We start from the raw sequence: 7,914 nt of genomic DNA, 5'->3' as shown, positions 1-7,914 counted from the left end.
GTTTAAGAAACAGAATACTGACCACTCGGCGAATAATAGTTGTTGTGTTGTGTTGGAAAGCGAGATTGACAGGATCAGAAATATTACAGATCATGGCTACTAATGCTGTGAGCTCTATGTTGAAATGTGGTTTATCAAATGTCCAGTCAGTTGGAAACAAGACAATAGAAATCAGAACTTTAATTAATGATGAGAATCTGGATATTCTTGCTTTGACTGAAACATGGCTGAGTGAATATGATACTGCGAAAATTAGAGAAATGACCCCTGACACTCATACATTTGTGCACATACCAAGGAACACGATGCAGACCCATACAGACTACATGAGCCAAGAAATAACCTTGATATGGGATGTCGAGTATTTGCAAGATGCCCACCAAAGATTTACAATAAACTGCCGAGTGATATTATAGGTTGTGCCAGGATCGATATCTTCAAAAAGAAATTTAAGACATATTTGTTCAAGGAAGTTTATGATTTTAACGGCATGGAAATCAAAGACAATTATGGATGTTAGTTGCTTTTGAGGGAGGCTCTGCTGAGCGCTGCCTCGCAGTGGAGCGGAGCCTTGAACAAACACCCCAAGTAACAAGTAACAAGTAACAAGCCAGAGGACCGGGATTCGATTCCCCGGCCGGGTGGAGATATTTGGGTGTGTCTCCTTTCACGTGTAGCCCCTGTTCACCTAGTAGTGAGTAGGTACGGGATGTAAATCGAGGAGTTGTGACCTTGTTGTCCCGGTGTGTGGTGTGTGCCTGGTCTCAGGCCTATCCGAAGATCGGAAATAATGAGCTCTGAGCTCGTTCCGTAGGGTAACGTTTGGCTGTCTCGTCGGAGACTGCAGCAGATCAAACAGTGAAACACACACACCTATGCATACATAAATACATACATACATACATTTTATAACCTTTCTATGCAAAAACAACCATTATTTTTTTAAACTTCTTCTCATCTACAATTCCTCAAAACAGTTTTCATTCTCCTTCCCTGCACAGAACTTTGATATCGTGTTTAAGACTGAGAGGTAAAGGAGCAGGAGGAGGAAGAGGAGGAGGAGGAGGAGAAGGAGGAGAGAAGAAAACACATATGAAAAGAACCATCCTATCTTTGTTTGGCTTCTGAAATCCTATCATCAGGTGTTTTAGATCTTAAAGGACTGGCTGTGTTGTCGGCCCTTCAGGTGGTGTCTTTGAGGGCGTGGTGAGGTGAGAGAAGGTGGAAGAGCGTAAGGGCGTGAGAAGAGGGCGTGGGAGGTTAATGGCGCTGGTGTAGGCAAGTTAAGGTGGATGGAAGGTGAAGGGAAGGTGAAGGTGAAGGGTAGAAGAGAGAGTCAGGGTAAGTTTGGAGATAAGGGGAGATGAGGGAAGGTTTCATTGTGGGTGAGGGAAGATAGGTGAGGGTTGGAGGTGAGGGGAAGTAAGAGGGGGGGTGTATTGTAGGTAAGATATATGGAAAGTAGTAACGATGAATGTAAAAGCTAACGTCTCTCTCTCTCTCTCTCTCTCTCTCTCTCTCTCTCTCTCTCTCTCTCTCTCTCTCTCTCTCTCTCTCTCTCTCTTCCTTTGTAGATTGGGATAAGCTGTTGGTTTATCGATGTGTGCGCGCGTGTGTGTGTGTGTGTGTGTGTGTGTGTGTGTGTGTGTGTGTGTGTGTGTGTGTGTGTGTGTGTGTGTGTGTGTGTGTGTGTGTGTGTGTGTGTGTGTGTGTGTGTGTGTGTGTGTGTGTGTGAGTGTTTGTGTGTGTGTGTTGCATTGTACTCTCTCTGATTATGGTGGACTGAGATTAGCGTGTTATTACCACCATTATTGTTTCACTTTTTCTTCTCTGTCGCTCATTCTTCGCTACTACCACCACCACCACCACCACCACCACCACCTCCACCACCACCACCACCACGACTTCGTTAACTAGCGTGAATTATTGAAGAGCAGGTCACTCGTCACCAGAGAGAGAGAGAGAGAGAGAGAGAGAGAGAGATGCTACTCACCCACCCACTCACTCACTCACGCATATTAACCTCTAAATGTTATGTGAATGAAGAACGTTTCTACTCATGATCCTCTTCTTGCTGTCTTTCCCTCTCCCTCTCCCTCTCCCTCTCCCTCTCCCTCTCTCCCTCCCTCTCACCTCGTGACAGCCTCTCCCTCACTCTCTTTCACTACCTCATCAATATCACTGTTTGCCAAGCCTGACATTCTTGTATGTATCGATACCCATTTACCCTCACTCCCCTCTCTTCCCTCTCTTCCTTCCCCTCACTATTTGCACCTCTCCCCTCTCCCTCTCACTCTCCCATTTCCATCAATCCATCTACTCACATTACTTCGCCTCCCCTCATTTTTTACCTTCTTCACTTTCCCCTCTCTCGTCAATTTATCTATGCTGTTTCTCTTGCTTTATTTTTCCCCTCTCCTTCTCTTCCCTTCTTCCTTCCATCGTTCTTCATCATCTCACTCACTTCTCTTGTTCTGTTCTATTTCTTCCCCTCGTCTTATTCTCTTTTTTTTTATCGTTGTTATTTTAGTCCCTGTTCTCAAATCCTTCACTTCCCCTTTCCTTCCCTTTCTCTTATTCCCCTTTATCTTCATCTCTGCTATCCTTTACTCGTCTTTATTCTTATTTTTTCTATGCACTTTTCTTTTGTTCTTTATATTTTCTTTTGTTTCCTATGCTTGTCAAGGACTGACCTATATCACACACACACACACACACACACACACACACACACACACACACACACACACACACACACACACACACACACACACACACACACACACACACACACACACACAAAACACCTAACTGAATCTCTCTCTCTCTCTCTCTCTCTCTCTCTCTCTCTCTCTCTCTCTCTCTCTCTCTCTCTCTCTCTCTCTCTCTCTCTCTCTCTCTCTCTCTCTCTCTCTCTCTCTCTCTCTCTCTCTCTCTCTCTCTCGTGTCAGTACGTGTGAGTGAATCGATTGCCTAATTGAGCAGTGAAGTTATGCAGAGAGAGAGAGAAAGAGAGAGAGAGAGAGAGAGAGAGAGAGAGAGAGAGAGAGAGAGAGAGAGAGTTTCAGAGGTGGTGTGTGTGTGTGTGTGTGTGTGTGTGTTAATTCTTTGGTAACTTTCTTTTCGTGTCTCGTCTGCTAATATTTACTGAGGCACTTACATAACATCCACCTCCTCTATTACGTGACGTCATAATATTGATAGTGTTGAGTTTTCTGTCTGTCTGTCCTTCTGTCTTTCTGTCTGTCTGTCTGTCTGTCTATCTGTCTTTGTGTGTGTGTGTGTGTGTGTGTGTGTGTGTGTGTGTGTGTGTGTGTGTGTTTGTCTGTCTGTCTGTCTGTCTGTCTGTCTCTCTGTCTGTGTGTTATCTGTTTGTCTGTCTGTCTCTCTGAACGTCTGTCTGTGTGTCTTTTTGCAATAATAATAATAATAATAAACGGTTTATTAGTTAGGCAATGTAAAAAAAAATACACTGAAAATGTACAGGGGGGACATTACCACAATGAACTAAAAATGCTTAACCTAACTATGGATAAACTTAACCTAGAAATTCACTTATTTATTTAAAGCTCGCACAATAGTGGGCACCGCGCTAAGTCGGTACCGATCCGTGCGCGGTGCTCTCAAAGGCGCCACGCGATTATGGTGTCGGGTGGCGCGAGCAGGGGGAGGCACGTCGGGTGGTAGCAGGTGGCGGAGACGTGGATGACGCAGCAGTCCTTCCCCAAATTTTTCCAAGGCTTCCTGGTGTCTTGTGGCCAGCCTCGGCAGACTCAGGCAGGTCAGGGCGTCCTCGTAGGACCTGTAGGCAGGCCCAAGGATGACCCTGAACGCCCTCCTCTGAACCCTCTCCAGCTGTTGTCGTTGTGTGAGGTTCAGGGAGGAGGACCACGCTGGGGCGGCGTACATGAGCTTAGGGAGTATAAAGGTGAGGTACACTCCCCTCAGCTCATCTGCCGGTGCTCCCAGGGACCTGAGTCGGCGCAGTAAATAGATTTTATATGAGGCTGACCTGATGATGTTGGAAACATGCTGCTTCCATGTTAACTGATCATCCACCAAGACACCTAGAAGCTTGGTGCTGCGGACCACCTGGAGGGAGTGTGTGTGTGTGTGTGTGTGTGTCTGTCTGTCTGTCTGTCTGTCTGTCTCTCTGTCTGTGTGTCTGTCTGTTTGTCTGTCTGTCTCTCTGAACGTCTGTCTGTGTGTCTTTTTGTTTGTGTATCTGTATGTCTGTCTGTCTGTGTGTCTGTGTGTCTGTGCGTCTGGCTGTCTGTGTGTGTGTGTGTGTGTGTGTCTGTCTGTCTGTCTGTCTGTCTGCCTCCCCTAAAAAGACCAATTTACGATTTAAAGCCATATAACGCTAGGCTCAAAAATTCTTAACAAGAAAATATTTAATTACATTTATAAACTGACTCCATCTCCTCCTCCTCCTCCTCCTCCTCCTAATGAAAATCTGGGAAAGAATAATATGGAGCACCTGAAATGATATACCAGCTGGAAAACATTGCCAAGAAGCGAAGGACACGAGGTAATCTAATAGGAGCTCTTTAAATATTCAAAGGACTCTACAACATTGATGAGGATGACTGATACTCCCACAGCTGTTCGTCCCAGGTATAACAAGGAGACAAAGGAGACTCAAGATAATTGGTAAGAGGTTGCTGTCAAACGAAGCGAAGCACCTCCTCAATCTGATCATTAAATTTCCGACCCCTTTACCTTTCCAACATCGATGGCACTGCAAATGATGATGGACTAGACAAATATTTAATCCCTTCAGTACTGGGATACATTTTTACCTTGAAATTTGTGTACCATTAGACTATTTTATTGACATCCAGAAAGGTCTATGGAGGTCAGAAGATTAATGACTAGAGTCTTCACTATTTTAACCCTCCCATCCCCATAATTTACTGAAGCTGTGTAAACTCACCAAATAGTAAGCAGAATGAATATGAAAACCCGTCATGGTACTGAATAGGTTAAGCGTCATATTCAGAAACACTTTCCTCTCTCACAGCGACCATTTGAAAAGACTGCAGAGACGATTAGCTGAGTTCTAAAGAGTATTTTTCCTGTTGATATTGCAAAAAACTTGTTAATTTGTGACTAGAATTGAGAAACACCCTTAAAACCCCATGTCACTTCAACTAGAACCCTTTGATAATGCAGAAAATTTGTTATCATGTTCCTAGAATTACAAAAACACCCTTAAAACCCCATGTCACTTCAATTAGACCCCTTTGAAAATAGTGAAGGTGGTGTGAGGCGCGGAAGTGTTTAGAAATATAATCCTAAATCCCACAGTTCAGGTATGTGTTGCAGTGATTCTCTAGTAATTACCTGTGTTGCTTTAGTGAGGTTACCTGTGTGTTCTATTGAGTGTTGCTGGATGTCAAGCCCTGGGGAAAAATAGCGGCAGTGGTTCTTATTTCTATCTTCCACATTTATTACATCTTTATCAGTCCCTGGTGGAGGAAGTAGTGGGTGGGGAGGAGCCTTCGTCTGCTGTATTCGTGTTTATTCCCCACGAACAGCCATTTCAAGACCATGAGCGATGTTTTTATGTCCTTCCTTTTTGTTCCTTTCTGTTCCCCAGTGTTCTTCCTCCTCCTCCTCCTCCTCCTCCTCCTCCTCCTCCTCCTCCTCCTCCTCCTTCTCATCCTCCTACTCATTTTCTTTATATTGGAGAGAAAATACTAGAATGTTTTCAGGTTCCATGCTCTTCAATACTCTCTCTCTCTCTCTCTCTCTCTCTCTCTCTCTCTCTCTCTCTCTCTCTCTCTCTCTCTCTCTCTCTCTCTCTCTCTCTCTCTCTCTCTCTCTCTCATTTGACAGTCCCGTCCACTCATCATGCCAATTCCACCATCGCTACCTTCTCCTCCTCCTCCTCCTCCTCCTCCTCCTCCTCCTCCTCCTCCTCCTCCTCCTCCTCCTTCTCTCTATTACTTATTGAAAAGGGAGGAAAAAACATCTAGGATAAGGTAGGAAGTATACATACATACATACATACATACATACATACATACATACATACAGAGAGACAGACAGACAGACATACAGACAGACAGATTTATTGTTTGTTATCGTCATAGATTCATTGATAATCGGGTTATTTCTGCCTTTTTTCTTCGTTTTATTCTTCTTTCTCTCATTAATTTTTATTGGCTGTCTTTTTTTTTTATTCTTTTGTGTTATCAATTACTTATCTCCCATCGTCACTGTTACTCCGCCACCACCACCACCATCACCATCACCACCACCACCACCACCACCACCACATTTTGTCCATATTCCATTTCCATTACAGCTTGAAATTGCTTTAATTGATGTCACTAATTTTAGCAGCTTTTTCCCTCGTTTTCTTTTTTCGGTGCGAGTCTGAGCCTGAGTAGTCGCCCAATCAGGCAGCCGTGGATCACAAAAGGATGTTTTTTTCTCCTTTTTTTCCTCCATTTTTTTGTAGTGAAACTTTGGGAGAAAAAAACGAAAAGTGGGAAGGAGAAAAGAGGAGTTTTTTTTAGTGTTTGCCTTTTGAGGGATATGTGTATGAGAGAGAGAGAGAGAGAGAGAGAGAGAGAGAGAGAGAGAGAGAGAGAATACGTATAGCACAATAATAGTTTTTTTTTTATGTCTTATTCTCAACAAAAGACTTAGTCACTAGTGTGTGTGTGTGTGTGTGTGTGTGTGTGTGTGTGTGTGACGATTGTCTAGCATGCAATTGCTGTATAAGTATTTTTTTCTTTTCTTTTCTTTTTTTCTTACTTTTTTTCATGTTGTACAGAGACACTGGAAAAAAAGTGGTTGGATCTTAACTTTTCGATCTGAACTTGAAATGAGGTCTGGAAATCCTGTACAATTTTCCTTTGAAAAACTTTAACTCTTGGTCCTTTAAACCCAACGAGGAAAGTAATTTTAATCTCTGGTCGCAATCAAGCTACAAGGCAACACACAATGGCCCCACCAGTCCGTCTTACAATGAAAATAACCCGCGTAATGTGAAACTCCTCATATTACTTTTAAGGAACATATCAAGACTGGTCATCAGTTTGGGTAGATTTTGGAAAACTGTGTTCTTTAAATTTCAAGACTGGTTTCATAGACATTGGTGTGTTTCGGCTGACAACGACACCTGTTTGTGGTCAGGATAGTTTTTGTTGGTTCTTAAATGACAAGTTATGGCAATACAGGTTAGGAATGAGTGCGTAGTGGCCAGCGGTTTGGTGGCCTTGGGGTGAGAAGGTTCATGTTACGTAGTGTTAGGTTAGACCTGATTTACCTATTTACCTTTAATTAACTTAACTATTGTATCTAAAAAAAAATCTGGCAGACTTACTGACAAATTATTTTTAGCTAGTGTGCAGCTTAAGTGAGCCCGGATAGCTCAGTCGGTAGAGCGTTAGGCTTTTAACCTAACGGTCCAGGGTTCGAGTCCCTGTTCGGGCGTGATTTTTTTACTCTCTGTGGCATCTAATCGTTAATATATTTTTTCTACTTAGAAAGAAAGCTGGCCAAGGGTGTAAAAAATGAGGAAAAATATTCCATTGAATTATCGATACCACCTCCACAAAAATGTAAGGGTTTTCAAAAAGAGAGCCAGTTTTGTTCAGGAAATCGCAATACTCTTTCCGTAAGAGAGTTCAGGTCAAAGAGTGCCAATGTTCGTCAGTAAAAGGAAGAAAAGAATGGTGTCGCTGATTAACTCCTACATTAGTGAGATGGGCAGCGTGAAGATAAGAAGTACAGCAGATTGGCGCAGCGAGGCCGTGGGAGTGGGAGAGGCAAATTGGCAGGTTCTGAGAGGAGTAACAAAGGGAATTAAGGAAAGAAACGGCAAGAGATTCAGCGGCGGAGTGTGAGAGGGAAGACTGTCAGCTGAAAAGGGGAAATGATTAACGACGAGTAAAGAGC

General features: G+C 43.4%; 1 non-coding gene across 1 annotated transcript; it reads left to right on the top strand.

Moving 5' to 3' along the window:
• Positions 1-7,376: 7,376 nt before the first annotated feature.
• Positions 7,377-7,449, top strand: Trnak-uuu. The gene has a single exon. It is a non-coding gene; the product is annotated as a tRNA-Lys (tRNA).
• Positions 7,450-7,914: the final 465 nt, after the last annotated feature.

This window comes from Portunus trituberculatus, chromosome 23 (assembly GCF_017591435.1).
Source record: "Portunus trituberculatus isolate SZX2019 chromosome 23, ASM1759143v1, whole genome shotgun sequence".
Lineage (NCBI taxonomy): Eukaryota > Metazoa > Arthropoda > Malacostraca > Decapoda > Portunidae > Portunus > Portunus trituberculatus.
Note: the sequence above shows the minus strand (reverse complement) of the source record. Positions and strands in the feature narration are given on the sequence as shown.